Source organism: Tympanuchus pallidicinctus, unplaced genomic scaffold, assembly GCF_026119805.1.
Source record: "Tympanuchus pallidicinctus isolate F22 unplaced genomic scaffold, pur_lepc_1.0 scaffold11, whole genome shotgun sequence".
NCBI classification, from domain to species: Eukaryota; Metazoa; Chordata; class Aves; order Galliformes; family Phasianidae; genus Tympanuchus; species Tympanuchus pallidicinctus.
The window spans coordinates 19,513,650-19,531,255 of NW_026294627.1; the positions used below are offsets into that span (position 1 = coordinate 19,513,650).

Here is a 17,606-nt window from a genome sequence, read left to right on the forward strand (position 1 = left end):
GTTTCCCTGTCAGGATGCCTGTGAAGCCGTTGTGCTCGCTGAAGCCAAACCGAAAGGTTTGCTGAGCTCTGCCGCTGCTTTTTCTGCTCCTTCCCCGCAGCGAAGGGACTTTACCCCTTATGGTTTTATACCGATTCCTTCACAGTCCGTGGAAAATACTGATTTCACTAATTTCGTATTACGCAGCGATCACCAGATGAAGGCTCACCACAGACAGCGGAGCTCTCCCCGTTGGAGCCCTGGCTCCGTCCCTGCCCGCGGTGCCCCCGCGGTGCCGCTCCGCCGACCTCAGGACCCTGGAAATCCCGGGTCGGGTTCCCAAACGCCGCTCGTCCGCCTTCAGCCGGGATTACCGAGCGCCGTGCTGACCCGCTTTGGGGAGTCACGGGCCGCCTCGGGCTGCGGAACGGGGCCGGGGCTTCCCCGTTGCTCTCTCCTGCAGGCGGAGCGCGGCGGGGCCGGGGCCGTTCGCGGAGCGCGGGCCGGTGGAGCGGCGGAGGTACTGGCCGGCAGGGGGCGCTGCTGCCCCGCCGCTGCCCGGCTCTGGGCCCGCTCGCTTCCCCCGCGGTTCCATTGGAGCAGCCGGAGACAAGTTGGCGCCATTTTGAAGCCGACAGGGGGACCGGGGCGAGCTGCGGAAGGGGAGGGGGTTAGAGGCGATTGGCTGCGGCGACGGCGGCAGCTCCTCTCCGAGCCCGGAGCGGCGGCAGCGCGGAGCGGACCCGCCTGGGACCAGCGACGAGAGGCGGTTGCGGCGGGGTAAGGAGCCCGGCTCGGCGACCGCGCGCACCCCCACCCCGTCCGCCGCTCCATTTTCCCTTCTCCGCGGCGGGGGCGGGGGGCGGCAACTCGGACTGCGCTTCGCGGGCAGCGCCTGAGGAGGAGCGGGGCGAGGGCTCCCCGCGGCCGAACCCCCATCCCCCCCAGCTCTCCGCGGGGCTGCTCCCCTCCCCCCCCCCCTTCCCCGTGGCCGCCGTCGCAAATTAAATTTGCCGCTCCCTTCCTACCCCCCTTACTCCCCCACCCCGCCACCCCCAGCCCCCGGGGCGCGGCGGGGCCCTGCGGGGGGCTGACCTTGGCCGGGGTGCTCTGGGGCTCGGGGTCGCCCTCCGGTGCCCCCCGCGCCCTCCCCGGGTGGCCCGGCGGAGGATGGCGGCGGGAGGCCGGCTGTCCCCTCCCTGCCCCTCACCGCCCGCCCGGGCTGCGCCCGCGGCTCCGGCGCTCGGTAGAGAGAACCCCCGACCCTTTGGGTCCCCCCTCGCCACCCTCCTCAGCCGCGCGGACCTCGGCTCTGTGGGTACCTACTTGTGCCAGCCCGGTTCTTTCATGGTGGCTTTTTTTTTTTTTTTTTCCTTTTTTTTAATTTGTTCCTTTTCCCTCCCCCTTTGCATTAAGCTCTGTTAGAAGGCAGTCGAGAGGGAAGTGTGTGTGTGGGAGGGGGTTGGCCCTGCCTGTGAGGTGAAAAACTATGAATTTTACATCGGAATCGCCAGATGGAGAATGGTTAATTTATAGGTTGTGCATTGTTTACGTTGAGAGCCTCTGGTCAGGAATCTAGGGCTGTAACTTCACCCCGCTGCAAATAAATCACTATCTCTTCTTCAAAACAAATCAACAATTAATGATGGTGAACAAATCCCGGCGAACTGAACTGCAGCGGACCCGCTCCTCCAGAGCTGGGTTTGGCTGTGCGAACCTTCTCCTGACTTTTCGCTGCCTTCCTGCACGAGCGCTGAGAGCCGCGATCGCCCGGCTAGGCGGTGCTGCCTGCCTTAGCACAACTACCCAAGTATGTTCGTGTTGCTCTTTGTTTTGTGCTCGACGGGTAGGTGCTGGGCTGTAATTGATTTCTCTTTGCGGGAAATGGAATAGAAGGGGTGATTAACATTCGAGTGGCTTTATAGCTGAAAACGGCTGTCAAATCGCATTGTGGGGAGGAGATAAGATGACACGCATTCCTTCAGGTTTTTCCCCTTTCAAACTATAGGAATACTTCTGTTTTTAGTTGATAGAAATTTTGCTCAGTCCCTCTCTATGCCATATAGATGTGCTCTAGGTGCTATATACTTGTGTGAAAAGACACGAAGCAGCAGAATTTGTTATGTTTAGATTACCCTAAAAGAAAGCAGAGAGCGATCGGCAGCTCAGGATAGTTGAGCTGAGGTGCGCACATCACCTCCATGTGAAAGCATGCGCTGCTGGAGGAAGTAGTTTGGTACTTGTGTGACATCTTGTGTCTGCGTTTGAGGCAGGGTTGTACTTCACTGTGATGTAGGGGCTGATTTCATTTTGTACTGAGTTCTTATGCGTTGTTGATTGTCTGTGTTTTTCTTGTGTTCTCTGTACTACCTATTCAGGCTAGTAGTTTTTGGTGGAACAGCTATGTAAATTGAAATGGAAAGTTGCATGTCTGTAGTACTTGTGTGCTGATGAATTGTTTTAATGTGTGTCATTTAACTATTGGCTTTGGAGTGTTTTTAGCAGGCTTACTTATGGACTTATTGAGCAAGTCAGCTAAATTATTATTAAGGAGTAATTAAAGATATCAAAAAAGTTACTGCTAGCATTCAGGAAGGTATTGCCATGAGATATGGACGTGACCATGGGCATTATCCAATTTTGGCTTTAAGCAGGAAGCTGTGTTACCTCCTGCAGATCATAAGAGATGCTTTTTCTTTTGAGATAATTTGCCATCTACCAGGCTCTCAAATTATACTTTTCTTTCTCATTCTTTCTTCAGGTGCACAGTTTATATTCATACAGCACAGTAAAAGTTTGTATGAGTATTTTTAGGAGTCTCTTAGTAAAGGGTCTTCATTTAAAGCTTGCTGGAGCAAGTGAATGCTTTTTCTTGAAGTCTGTGTTGGAAGAGGTGATGCAGGCTACTTGTTGAACATGGATAGGTGGCAGGGGGACAGTGAATGAGAAAATGTGGAGCTGAACACTAAAAGCATGTAAGGTGGAAAATAAAGGAAAATATGATACAAGTGAGACTAATTATTTTTCCCTACCGGTTTCATTCAAATTTCCTTCTGCTTTAATGTTACTTAGAGAGAGGTATGTATTTGAGCTTCCTTTATATAGTCTTTTTTCCTTTCCTTCAGACAAATTCCCTTACTAGAACCAAACCACGTACGTCCTGATACTGACAAGTGGTAGGACAGTGTGTCATACCTGTTACAAGTTGCTCAAGTAGTGGTGTTCTCACTCTTAGCATGAAATACTGCTATCGTAAGCTGAAAGATTATATTACTGAAATATTGGTCAGTTATGGAATTAGTTGGTAAGGGAGAACTGAGGAAAATCATTGCTTTTTTAAAAAACTTGAGTGCCGCCATCCTTGGAGGGGAAGCGTTGGGTTGGCTTACCCTGCTTTGTGGTATTGCCTGGACTAGTTGAGCAGTGCTGATGGATCCTAGAAGGAATGGTGTGCAAGCTTGTGAAGAATTGCAATCTATGTGCTTTAAACAGAACAGTAAAACCAAACCAAAACTTCTTTGCTGTCATCTGAAAGTTGAAGCTGTACCTATGTAAGCCAAGTACCTATTGCTCTTCCATTGGTGATGTCTTCAGTTGAATGTAGTCTCCTAGAAAACTTGATTTTTTTTTTTTAATTTTTAGTTCTGAAATGTAAAATACATCAGAAGGGCAGTGTGTAAATGGAAATAAACTTTATTTTCACAAGTTAGTGGGTTGTTTAAAAAAAAAAAACAACAAAAAGCAAAAACAAAATAGACCTGGAACACTTCAGATTCTGTAATACAGTGCAATTAATGTCAATAATTAGCATGACACATCTAACTCGAAACAATTCAATGAAACACAACTAATATTTTAACACTGATTCTTAGTAAGGATGGAGGAGTAAACTTTTATAGATTGTTACCATCTCTGCATATACTTCTCTCCATCTTTCTTTAAAATGTGGGGAAATTTATGGTTCTCAGAGTGGATTCTGAGGGTTAGAATTGGTTGCCATCAGTGGAATTTACTTCTGTATTTTGTCCCAAGCGCTGGAAGACATTCTGTAGCATTATCCTTGTTTTATACTGCCTGATATTCAGCTCTGTAATTTCAGCTCATGACAATTTCAGTATAAATATGGTTCAAAAGATGATTTGGGGGGGGGGGGGTTGGGGAAGGGAAAAAAAAAAAAAGCCATACCTCATTGGGAACAGATGGACGTGTTTGTAGTAATCATCTTGTGTCTGTCACCATTTATATGGCAGTACCGTAACCAGGGATCAGGACCCCATCTGGGGTTTTCTAATTTATACCCTGTTCTTCTGAGATCAATTCCAGACAGTCCTAACTGTGTACTTTTTCTCTGACTTAATTAGGAATCCTGGTGGATGCTGTTTCTGCTGAAACAAGATGCTTCACTTCTGTATCTTTTAACGGACAAAATTAAGTTAGCAGTTAGAAAATGTTATTGTCTTCACTGCTTTTGTCACCTAAACTGCATTTCATAGCTCTGTTAAGGAGCAGTAGATTCAACTAAGGTCTAATTGTTAAGCACCTTGAAAGTGACTGCTGAGTGAGATTTTCCAGCTTTTGTGTAGATTTACTCAAAATCAGTTGTCCACAGCTTCTTTCAAAGCAGCCTCTGGTTGTGTGTGAGGCATCCCTGGTGTATCCGCATTGACATCAATTCAACGTCAAGAATTTGGTTTCTGAGAGTCTTAGGAGAAGGAGAAGAACCCCAAAAGCTGTTATTTGTGCTGAGCACAAATGTATTACTCTAAGTGAAGACTTAGAACAAAACAAAAGCCTTCAGAACTGCGTGTGTAATTTTTGTGCCACCTTGAATTTGGCTGTTTCTGTTAGTACTGCTTTGTTACTTGGATATGGAGTTGCTGTAAAGACAGCCAGATTTTTGGGAACACGTATGTTAGGTTTCTGTTCTTATCAGAAATAAGGAGTTGAGATGTGTTGCTCTTAGTTAGGATGCGTGAGCATATTATGGATTGTTGTTGTTTATTATTTTTAATTGTCCCCAGAGGATTTATTTTCCTGCATCTAACTACTTAAAATTTGTAAATTTTTGTTGGGAAAAGAACCAGCCTAACACTGCCATATATCTGTAGCTGTGATACTGTCTTGGGTAATTGCTTTGTTTGACAGTTCACTATGAAACATTGCATGCAGTTTGTTAAGACTTCTGTACACAAAAACAAGGTGGGTGGAAGAGGCCGTAGCATCAGTCTGTGATGGTGTATGGGACAGTCAATGTCTGTGGGCTTTCCGGGTGCCACTCATGGTATTTCAAAGGGAAACAGACAAGTCATGAGTATCTCATTCATGGTTTGTAGTAAAGTTAGGTTGGGTTTTCTTCCTGTTGGGAGTATGAACTAGTCAGAATAAGGCTGTAACATTTTGCTTTATGGAAATGGAGGAAAGAATGAATAAGCCAATTCTGTACCTTTTAGAAGATGTTGAAGGAGTTTTTCAGAATGAAAGTAAGAGACGGGCACATTTCCCTTCGCTTTACCCAGCTTACATTACACAGTCCACAGTTTTCTGAAGCATATCCATAACTGAGGGAATTAAGAATGGAGATTGCCCTGCATGTACAGTTTTCTGAAATAAATATTCTGTCCTCAGTCGCAATGAGAGTGCTCTGAGAACTCGAAACATTTTGAACCTCTTCTCCCTGTTGCCTGTATGTACGTTGCCTGTAGTGAACTCTCCATAGGGTTGTTTCATGCAGTGTTATGTACATTTAGAGTAACATTTTTATTTCTTAATCGTTGTCCACTTCTTAATGCATTTCTGTATTCAAATTAATTTCGAAAGTATAAGAGACAAATCTAATTCAGCTTTGTCCTGTTAAGCACGTTATGGTAATCCTTAGTTATATTTAGGAATTTATGTTTATTTATTTAGTTGTGTTCAGGAATGTACAGGAAAGCTGGGGAGGAACTTCTTATAAGGGCAGGGGAAATGGCTTTACACTGAAAGAGGATAGATTTGGACCAGATGTTAGGAAGAAATTCTTTGCTGCATGCGTGGTGACACAGTGGCACAGGTTGCCCAGCAAGGCTGTGGATGCCCCTCCCTGCAGGCATTCAAGGCCAGGCTGGATGGGGCTGTGAGCAACCTGCTGTAGAGGGAGGTGTCCCTGCCTATAGCAGGGGGTTGAAACTAGATGATCTTAAAGGTCCCTTCCAACCCAAACCATTCTGTGAATTTCAGCTCCGTATTAGAGTTGGTTGAAGTGTTTTCCAAAAGCTGGAAAATGTGAAATGAATGGACAGGGAAGAGTATTGAATGATCAGAGCGACTGAGTGAACAGAGGGATTCTTTCTTATTATCAGTTCATTGTGTTTCAAGAATAAGTCTGTTTAAGCCAAGCTTTTTCCTAGTGCTCTTTAGTAGCATTTTGATTTCCTCGGAGATGGGCTGCAGACCCTGAGTTTCATGGTGTTTGGTATTATGGCGTATTTTGACAGTTGTGGACTCAGTTTCTCTATACAGGCAAAGTTGGTGGACAGCTCTGAAAGTTCATTTTGTTTCTCAAGTTAGTCATCTATAAAATAGGAGTAATCCCTATTTCATCAAGGCATTGCAAAACTGATTATTATTGTTTGCTAATGTTACATTGGCTGGTCCTATGCAGGAGCCCTGTAGGAAATGGAGTCTCTTGAGAGCATGGTTTAAATAAAGTGTACTGTGGGGCACGTGGAATGACAAGGAGAAAAAGTGAACAGCTTCTTTGCTTTTGGCTGGGAAAGAAATGATGCAGTGGAAAAAGGTAGCGAGGGATCGAGTGGGTCGCCTCCTTTGCGTGATCCTTTTTAACACCCTATCCGAAATCTTGATTCTCTCGTTTTCTAACTCTTAAAAACTTGCTTTGCAGATGCGCTGTCCTAACACCAGGCTTCCATTATTCCTTTACAAGCCAATTTAGTAAAGAAATGTATGTATGGATGTGCACTTATGAGTCACTAGACTGTAACCTTTAGCTATGTGTAGCTCGTACTAATTAAATTAATGAAATGCTATTAACAGTTATGCTTTATTGTCTGCTAACCAGTGTTTGGTGTGATGAGATGAGTGCTTTCCTGGGGATTCTTGCAATACTTGTTATTGACAGAAGAACAATGTAACATGCATGATTCTACTTTGTACTGGGGGCCCTGCAAGGGGGTGAGTTCCAAGGGATCTGGTTTTTTCTTTTTTCTTTTTTTTTTTTCCTTACCCCTTCCCTGCAGCTGATCTTTCTGCTGAGATCTCTCGACTCTGCCTACTTTGTGCTGGTACCTACTCGGGCTTCTGATTAATATTTCATTGTCCAGTAAATCCTACTTCCTCTTCACTTGTTTGGCAGCTCTGACTTCTAGCCTCCAGATTCCTGAACTGTGATGCATTATTTTGTTTTTGTTGGTTTTTTTTCCCTGCTGTTAACTGTGATTCTTTTGGTGTTTTTTTTTTTTTTTGGTTTTTTTCCTTCCCCATGACTCCTGAGCTCTTTACTCCATTAGCCTGAAATGACTTGTTGGTAGATGTATCCATAACTCACCTGTTTCTATGATAAATTGAGGTGGTTTTTTGTGATTATTTGTGTCTCAAAGACTTAATATATCCTGTCCTTGAGTTGAGAATTTGGGTGTGGTGTGGACAACCCTGGCTTTTTCTGTTGAAGGAATGGTGATGTCTGGCTGGGAGCAGACAGGAGGATTAGCAATGGATTCAGTTGTCAAAAGGATTTACCAGAAACATTTGATAGTGTCATGATTTGGCTGCGTTAACCTTCGAACTTGAGAGTCAGTAATGAGGAAGCAGGAGACAGGAACCTGGAATGTGCATGCGAACGGTTCTTGTACCTGAAGAAATGAGCAGAAGCTCTCACAGCTGTCATACCTTGCTTGTATGCTCATCATAGACAACATAAGCAGTTACATCTGTTTATGGAGACTTCAAAACTGATTATTTTGTTATTAAAAAAATCTTTTATAACGTGAAGATTAGTTTCTATTGAGTTAACTACTGCAATCTACTATCTTAACTATTCCTGCTTACAGAGTGTAATGCATGAGTGTGTGTATTTTGGTTGGGGGTGTTTTGTGTTTGGAGGCTATGCCAAGCTGCTTTTCTCTCCTGTGTATGTGTGCTTCTGTGTGCCAGTGCTGATATATGAGGGCTGCTCTGAAAGTAATGCCTCCTAATTTATGCTGTTGGCCCACGATGTCAGAGGCAGATGTTGGTACAGCAGTAGAGGTTGAATTTTCCTACCAATATTCTGTCACATGTTGTTGCTGTGTGACAGCTGGCAGCAGGGGGGCAGTCTGACAGAATGGCTTCTGATGTGGAAGCGTGGATGAAGCAAAGGTGTGTCATCAAGTTCCTCCATGTGGAACACCATGATGGCAACTGTGAAAGAATGGGTCATCTCTGGTGCAGATTTTACAGGCACAGCTTGCAGGTTCTTGTTCATTGCTGGTGAAAATGCACAGCTAATGATGGTGACTGTGTTGAAAAGTAGTATTTTGTAGCTGAGGATTTGCCCTATCAAAAACCATTACTGTGCTCCTTGTATCTGTTGCAGTTTCCATGGAAGTAAATAGGAGGTGTTACTTTTGGAGTGACCTACATCAGGTTTCTATTCTGGGTAGATTTGTGTTCTCCTTGGATGGGTTATTGTAAAGAAGTAATACGGTGTCTGTGCAGTGAATATGCATGAAGTGTGCTCCAACTGGAGGATAAGTAAATACTAAAGATGAATTTTAAAAGGAAAACAGAAACGACAGAGATTAAGCAGTTCCAATTCAGAAGGCTAGAATAGGTGTAATAATACATGCATTTTTTTGTACCAAAGCCAGGATTGAAATGTATCAACAAGTATAAATTCCTGAAGCAAGAGTATGTAGAGGCTGGAGCCAGGTTCTGTCAGTGGAGCCCAGTAGAAGGATGAGAGGCAGCGGGCACCAGCTGGAGCGCAGGGTTGCCTCTGAACACCAGGAGCACTTCTGTGCTGTGCAGGTGATGGAGCACTGGCACAGGCTGCCAAGACTGGGTGGTGGAACCTTGGGGGTCTTCCAGAGCCACTTGGACATCTCTCCAGGCACCCTGCAGCATGGTTGGGCCAGGGGACTCCAGCTTCCTTCCAGCGTCAGCCGCTCTCTGACTGTGAAAACATGAACCCTTAGGAGTGTGTAATTAGATAGGGATGAAAAACTGTTTTGAAAGTAATTACAGAACTCAACAGATTATTGGTGAAGAAAGTTACTTGTTGGTTGAATGTAGAGATAGATGTTAAAGCCAGACTTTGCTGATTAAAACATGAGAAGTCTTCAGGGTGATTTTTTTCTTCAAAGTGATCTTGTTCATGTGTAATAGCAAATGACTAAATTCTGTCACTTGAAGTTTCTTCTAGTTCTTTAGTCTTAATAACCCATCGTTAGGGCACTTAGTTCACCTGGCAGAAGTAATTTTTTGTTTTGTTGGTATTTTATACAAAATTATGGGTTCTTCCACAGTCTTCAGAGACGCAATTGGTTTTTCAATCTGTGGCTTGCTGTCATGTCGAAGTTCTGTGAAAAGCAAATAAAAAATGTTGTAGTTAGCTGGGGGGAAAGAAAAGCTGGACTGATACAAGCCTTTTGGAGAGGCTTGTAAAACAGCAGCCGAGTGCTGTTCTGGTACTAAGATTTCAGCATGCAGCCCCAGTATAAATGTTTATAATTCATATTGATTAGGAATGGGCGCAGTGTTACTTAGAACATCAGTGGACTACCAGTGCTGTCTGTTGGGTCTCACCATTAAAATCGTTGTTTTGGTTTTTTTTGTTCCTCACTAATTGTGACTGAATCATCTGTATTAGGGTGCTAAGCATTTGGATTGATTTATTTATGTTAGTAATCATTACATACTAAGTTAGGAATGGGAGGGAGCCTTATTTATATGTACAAGGTCTGACTTGTTACCAAAGCAATTTTATATTTGTTGTCCATCTGCAGCAGTTCACAAGAAGTTATGCTACATGAAGTGAAACACTCGAATTGATGCTTTTGGAAGTACCATACCTTATTTCTGTCATGTTCCCCTTATTTTCCCAATGGCTCCTGTGCCACTCTTGTGTGTTTTCTTTTTTCCCCTTACGTGTAAGTATTAAAAATGTTAGCTTTATAGAGCAACATACCTCAATAATGCAATATATGGGGCTTTTATGACTGGTTTGTTACGGTGTTTTGAAGATAGTTAATGTAAAGGAAAACACCCCACTCCCATTCCTTTCCAAATGCTGGAGGAAGGAAGCCATTCTTGCCTTACTGAAAAGTTTCCCTGCTAAAGCAGGCAAAATCACGTCTATAAACTGGTGGTATTGTGAAATACCAGTTTGCTTAGGCTTGATATTGTCAGTTCTTCACTGTTTTTTTGGAATACCAGCTTAAAGACATGAAAGACAGTTCTTAGTAGTTCTAGGAAAAGAAACTTTTTGCACAGGGAAAGGCTTGTTGTTCAAATAGGTGCTTACATAGAGTAGATGCATCTCCTTTCTGTACTGCTGGAATTCTGCCTGGTGTGATTCAGTCTTCAATTACTGATCAGAAAGTTGTTCCAGAACTTCAATTAAAAAAACCTACAAGTCCTCTTCTGGTTTTTCTAAGTAATCTCAACTTTTTCTAATTCTTTTTTGGGGGGTCTTCAGCACTGACAGTATTTTCTGCCTCTTTCCTGCTTATCTCTTCTTGACTCCTCTTCTGCTATACTCTTGTGGTATAGTAGACTTTACTGGCACTTGTTCTTGTTTTAAGTGTCATAGCTATCTGTAGTTGAAGGTAGTATGCCAAGGAAGTCCGTGCCGGTTTGTTGGATATTGTGATGTGATTCCATAGCACTGGTGTGTAATCTTGTAGTGATTTTCTATGCTTACCTCTCCGCTTTTTTTTTTTTTTTCCCCCTCACAGTGATTTTCTTTCAGGTTTGCAGCATATATTCCTGTTTAGCAGGTCAGATGCAGTCCTTGTACTGAAAAGTATTTCTCTTTTCCCTCTTTTCTTTCAGTATTTCACAGAAGAAGACCCGATCCATCTCCACATTAACTACGCTTTTCAATTTAGTGCTTTCATAATACATGATTTTAATGTGAGGGAAAAAATGCAGAATATTTTATCACAGACTGATGAAACAAATTATCCCAGAGTGATCTGATGTTCTTCTAAGTTGCTTTTATGCCTATATTTAAGTTTTCTTCTAGAATGCAGATTTCTTTTTTCCTAAACTTATAAATCTTACTGATGTCAAAGTTGTACATCTGCTCAGTGTTCTTTTTCCCACTTTGCATTATTATGAGAAAATATAGGGAGTACTGTAACTTAATCTAACAGTGTACCACATCTTAGCTTTTAAATATCTTTAGAGAGCTTTGGATACTGCACTGTTTCATGGATTTTAAGATAGTGTCTGTATAATGCTTTGGTTTGAAAATGGGAAGTTCTTAACGTAGACACAGTCACATCTGGTTGAATAAAGTGTTACCAGATGCCAGGGGAATTAAGTTTTACCTGTCTTTCCTTCAAAAATGGGTATGCAGCTGACTGTTGTCTATTTCAATATTGTCTTGATACTTAGTCACCAGTAGTACTTGCTATTAAAATGCAGTCTTTCTGATCTTTTTTCTTTTGTTTTGCTTTGTGACAGTAGCTATCTTTGGCTCTTATTCTGTCTTCTTTTCTATACTTAATACTCTTTAAATGTAACTCCTATTTCCTATGATTACTACTTAGAATTTTAAAAAGTGATTATTTGAAAGTGCTTAGTAATACAAAAATGTTCCCTTGCATTCAAATAGAGAAAACCAATGTAAAAGTCCAAATTGCTTTTGGACCAAATGGTCCAAAAACCATTGATGTGGTTTTTGCCCATGATCAAAATGTTGAACTTCTATAAATCTTCAAATCAAATTACATCAGTTTTCAGTTTCTACCTTTCAAAATAGTAGATTTATTTTGTTCTGTTTGCCTCTATTAAGTGTAATAATCACTTGTCATCTCTGAACATTGGCAGAATCCTATCCTGCATGATTCCATACTGTGATGATGTTTGCCTAACTTAGGTTTTGTCATATGCACATAGGTTGGCCAATAACCTACATCCAAAGTAAATGCAGCATGGAGCGGATTTGGTTCTGCAGATGTGTGTATGGCTTTCTGAACAGCAGGGCTTGTAATTTCATTCCAATTTCCCATGCAGAGCACTAATCTTAGATGCAGTATTAGTTTGTGAGGAGGCTCATGTGGACAGATTTCATGCTTCTCCTTACTATGGTAGACCTCTGGGGTACAGATAGGATGTTATGATAGTTCTGGTGGTGGAAAAAAAGCACAAGGGTCTGTTCTGCAAGTGGTCCATATACTGATGGTTCACTGTGCAAAATGTCTGATGATTTTCAGAACATTTTTGCTTACTGTTTCCACTGATACTGACAATTTGTTGGATTCATCTCCCCATTTTTCCAGGGATGGAAACAGGATTGCAAGTGTGTCCTCAAGTATTTGAAGCACCAATATGTCAGATTTCTTATCGGCACCAGAAGGGCCTGGCATATCAAAGGCGTTCCCCCAGAGAAGCCAAGTGAATCTCAAGGTGGACATATACTGAAAAATGAATGTGAAATGAATTTCTTCGCCCCAAACTCTGTGGCTTCTGTATGACCAAAGTGGCTTCAATTTCTGTGGTTACTTCAGATGTTGCTCTCAACAGCCACTGGAATAATAATTGCTCCTGTCCAGAATCAGTGATGTGATGTCTTAAGCTGCTAGATACAAGCAATGATAGTCACTGTATGGATGGATGTTTGCAGGTTGCACGTATATAGCAGCAGAAAGCAATCTACAAGTAAAGCTTCTATGTCAAGATAAAGTACATGTGGATTGAGTCACACCAATGGTGGATACAGTGGACTTGAGCGAGCTTTGTGGTTTTGTGTGATTCTCCCACAGTGTCCTTCTTAATAATTAATTATACTGTGTTCTGAGCTCTCATCTGTGTTTCTAAAAAAATAAGCCTTTACACAGACATTCTCACTTCAGCTTAGTGCTGATTAGTTTGAGCCTTCTGTACAGGTGAGTTCATCTTTTCTTCTGCAGTCCTAATATTAGCAATAAGGATGCAAGACTTCTCAAGCCAATACATTAACTTTCATTTTAATCTTGCTTAGACCAGGCTCTTACTGTAGACACTAGGTACTTTTCTGAACGTGTTCTTTCCTAAATCCTATTCAAATCATCCCAAAGCAGGGAGATTTTTAAGGCATGAACACAATAAAGACAATTTTGTAGGTTTTGTCTCTGAGTGGACCTTAGAGTGGCGTTCCAGCTCTGGTAAGGAGCCTACAGGAAAGCTGGGGAGGGACTTTTTGGAAAGGCATGCAGTGACAAGATGAGGAAAAATGGTCTTAGACTGGAAGAGAGTAGATTTAGACTAGATATTGAGAAGAAATTCTTTATGAGGGTGGTGAGACACTGGAACAGGTTGTCTGGAGAAGTTGTAGATGCCCCCTTAAAGGCTCCTCCCAACCCAAACCATCTTATGGCTATGAAAATAAATTATCTGTAGAGAGTGTTTGTATTCTGTAGTTTCCTATCTTGAAGTCCTATTTGTGTTTTATAGGACTGGGAAATGAGCACTTAAGACAGCTCTGTCAGATGTGTGATATGTTGAATTTAGTTTATTTTGTGTTGGATGCATTGTTGGATATGACTCAACCTATTAGCAGTCAACCAAAAACCTTTTACATGGGCTGTATCACCTATGTTATTCCAAGTTGGTCAAAGCTGAAGTGGCTGAAGATATGTATGTGTGAGTGTTGTATGAATGGATACCATCAAAATTTGACAAGAGGTGTCAGCAGTCTCTATTAACTTCATTCAGTAAAACTTCATTGTATTTCAGTGGCCGTTAGCATGTGAAAATATTTCATCATTTGAATGCTAAGATGAGAAGGTTGTTAAAGATTTTATTCCTCTCTCAGACTTGTTTACCTGTATTACTTCTCCCCCTCTCTCCTGCTTCTCGTACCCATGGGAAGTATCATCTTTCTACAAAATCCCCTACGTTCAACCTGATTTAAGTGAGAACTGCATTCCTGATTTCCTGAGCGTGGTGCCATCCTGCCTCTTTGCATTTTTTTCCCATTATTTTAAGGCATTGTGTTTTTCTAGAGCAAAATAACTAATGTGTACCTGACAGAAAGCTTGAAGTATGTGTCAGGTAAAAATTGCCGTGCTCTTGTCCAAACACATTTAAGTTAAAACCAATTCCAGTGGCTTATTGTACATTTTTTCTTCCTGTACGATTCCTTTTTTTGTAATTGCACTGTTATTACCTTACAGCATTGCATGCTTTGCATTAAAGGTTGTGCACAGGAACCTGGTCAGAGTCTGTTTTTTTATATACTTTCTAAAAAAAAAAAACAAAAAAAAACCTTTTTATATAGTGGACTTTGAGAAGATGACCCCCAAACATGCAGTGAGATTTGATGTTTCCCCAGATATTTTTCAATACATTGCAGGTGTCCGTTTTACTAGCCGACTTTGTTGGTCTACACTCTTTTCCACTTTGTGATACAAATAGATATTTTTCTTAGTCCCTATTCCTTTAGCTCTGTTTCTGCTTTTTCTTTCTCTGCAAATGGTTTTCCAATTAATGTCTTGTAGTTATTACCTGCACACCTATTCATAGAATCACAAGGTTGGGAAGGACCTACAAGATCATAGTCCAACCATCCTCCCATCACCATTGCTACCACAAGCACTAAACCAGATCTGGCAGCTCCTCATCCAGGCGCCTCTTGAATACCGCCAGGCGACTCCAGCAGCTCCCTGGGCAGCCATTCCAGTGCCTGACCACTCTCTGAGTAACTAACTAAGTAAACACTTCATGGATAAAGAAACTTAACACTCTTCACTCTGTTTTCTAACATAAGGTTGAAAAGTGCAGTGCTTCCTAGCTTGAACAAGCATTATCACTCAAGTATTGACTGTCCAAGGAATCCCACTAATGCAAGTTCCATCATGGAAACCTGGTACTTCTCATATCACTTTCCTGCTGGGTGTGTTGCTTCAGTCTTGCAATGTGTCTCATCACTGCAGAAGAGCATTAATTAGTGGTTTCTGTAAATTCTTCCCGTATCAGTCCTTACTGTGTACAGTGCTGCCTTGCAGAAATAGGACCGAGCACTTTCTCAGCACTGTGAATAATTACTAGTATCTTGATTTGACAGTATACAAGTGAATAGTGTAACGTATTTCTAAAAGAGAATGCGATGTGTTGATGCAGACCTATCTCAGCAAGTATGAAAATATGCTCGTGTAAATTCACTTATACGTGGTTCAGTGCTGAAGCTTTCTATTTTACTCCAAGCTGAAAAGTATCCATCAGCATTCAGCTTGGAGTCGCTTTTTATAGCGGAGTTCAGCTCCTTAGTAGAAGATTTATTATGGTAATGGTTTTAATATAGTGGCACTTTTATAATGTAAGTGTCTAACAAGTCTCTTCTCACCTTGGTCAGCTGTCAATCAGCTCTGCATAGCAGGATTTTAACAGGATGTAGCAGTCTTTCTGTAAATGGCTTAAAACATTAAATTGTTTGTGTTTAATATTAACAACCCTGTTGGAGAGAAAGATGTCTGCCTCTTCCGTTTGTGCATGTTGTGGGTTAATCTCTCCCACAATACTTTTTATCTTCTCTGTAAATTACTGCTTGACCACTTTCTGCACACATACTGTGTTGCTGAAATGAAGCTACTGCTTTTAAAGCGTTTGTAGCGACCTATTTTTATTCATGCAGGGGTGATACCTACCGAGGGTGCAAAAATAGAGAAATAGTCAACAGAAATGGCATGCTAACAGAGGAAAGGAGCGATAGAGTGAACTCTGTTATGGATTACGAGGTGGAGAAGTTCTGACTTCCTCACAATATTCTGTGAAACAACGTAGAGAAAATGTTCTTGGGATTTCCTTCTAATTCCTTTTCATCTTGCTGGTGGAGTGGCCTGTGATGGGGGGGAGGTCAGCATTGGATTGTAGAGAATGGGTTGGTGACTATTTTACTTTTTCTTGGAAGTTATGAAGATGTCACCAATTTCATTATTCTTGATCAATGAGGCTGTGGTGGATGCTCCCTCCCTGCAGGCATTCAAGGCCAGGCTGGATGGCACTGTGAGCAACCTGGTTTAGAGGGAGGCATCCCTGCCTATAGCGCAGGGTTGGAACTATGTGATCCTAAAGGTCCCTTCCAACCCAAACCGTTCTATGGTTCTATTGTTATGTTTTTAAGTTTAGAGTTCTGAATTTGGGGAGGCTTGAAGGCAGTAGACACACTTGCAGATAGACGAATTTGCTAGAGCTGGATTCACAGAATCACACACAGAATCACAGAATCACCCGGGTTGGAAGGGACCTCAAGCATCATGTAATTCCAACCCCCCTGCCTAGCAGGGCCACCAAACATACACATTCAGATCAGGTTGCCAAGGACCCCGTCCAACCTGGCCTTGAACACGTCCAAGGACGGGGCATCCACAACATCCCAGGGCCTAACCACCCTCCTTGTAAAGAACTTCCCCCTAACATCCAACCTAAATCTTCCCTCCTTCAACTTGGATCCATTTCCCCTAGTCCTGCTGTTGTCAGCCCTTCTGAAGAGTTTACTCCCCTCCTGGGTGTAGGTTCCCTTCAGGTATTGATAGGCTGCAATGAGGTCACCCCGCAGCCTTCTCTTCTCCAGGCTGAACAAGCCCAACTCCCTCAGCCTGTCCTCATAGGGGAGGTGCTCCAGCCCCCTGATCATCTTAGTCGCCCTCCTCTGGACCCTTTCCAAGATCTCCATGTCTTTCTTGTACTGAGGGCTCCACACCTGGACACAGTACTCCAGATGGGGCCTCACAAGAGCCGAGTAGAGAGGGACAATCACCTCCCTGTCCCTGCTGACCACCCCTCTCCTGATGGAGCCCAGGATCCCAGGATCCAGGATTCATGATTCTTCTCTTGGATTAGGTACATATGAAAATACTTGAAGGATTGAGATTTAAGCACGTATGATCTCTGTGAAAATACTGTTGACACATGACTTCATGTGTGTTAAGGCATAGTTTATTTAATGATTAGCACAGTTAATTAAGTCACCACAGACAGTGGGAGTTGTCATCCAAACAAAATACAATTAAGTTGAATGTGCTTTAAACCCACCTTTTAGGTTGTTGACTTAATATTCTGTAATGATATTTATTGACCTGTAAAATATATTGCTGAGGTACTTAACATGCAGGATGTCAATCCAAGTTGTTTTTGCATGTGTGTAATCTGTTTTGTGGTGATGAGCAAGTAGAGTATATGTATTTAGATTAGTGGTGAAAGATTAAATACTGCATAGAAACAATTTGAATATCAGGCTCCTTAACATTTAATATCATGGCCAGTGAAGTTCCTCACCTGGAATTGGGCAACTACAGGGTCCTGCTAATCCTGTACAGAACTAAGCATTGCTATTTCACTTACTTGAATTTGGGCACGTTTTGGCAGTGCCACCTGTTACTAATGAATTCTGTTTAGAGTAATGAATTGTTCTGTAAACACACTCTGGCTGGCTTTTAGAATTTTGC

At 42.5% G+C, this 17,606-nt stretch overlaps 1 protein-coding gene across 4 annotated transcripts in view; it reads left to right on the forward strand.

Moving 5' to 3' along the window:
* The first annotated feature begins 621 nt into the window (after positions 1–621).
* The window catches only part of PDS5B (PDS5 cohesin associated factor B), a 100,674-nt gene continuing 83,689 nt past the window's right edge, over positions 622–17,606 (forward strand). For 3 of the 4 annotated variants that reach the window (XM_052671121.1, XM_052671123.1, XM_052671122.1), the window contains exon 1: positions 627–759. The gene's annotated coding sequence lies outside the window, so the exon portion shown is untranslated. Of the gene's footprint in view, positions 760–17,606 lie in introns of all 4 variants that reach the window. The other variant, XM_052671124.1, reaches the window with a different exon arrangement.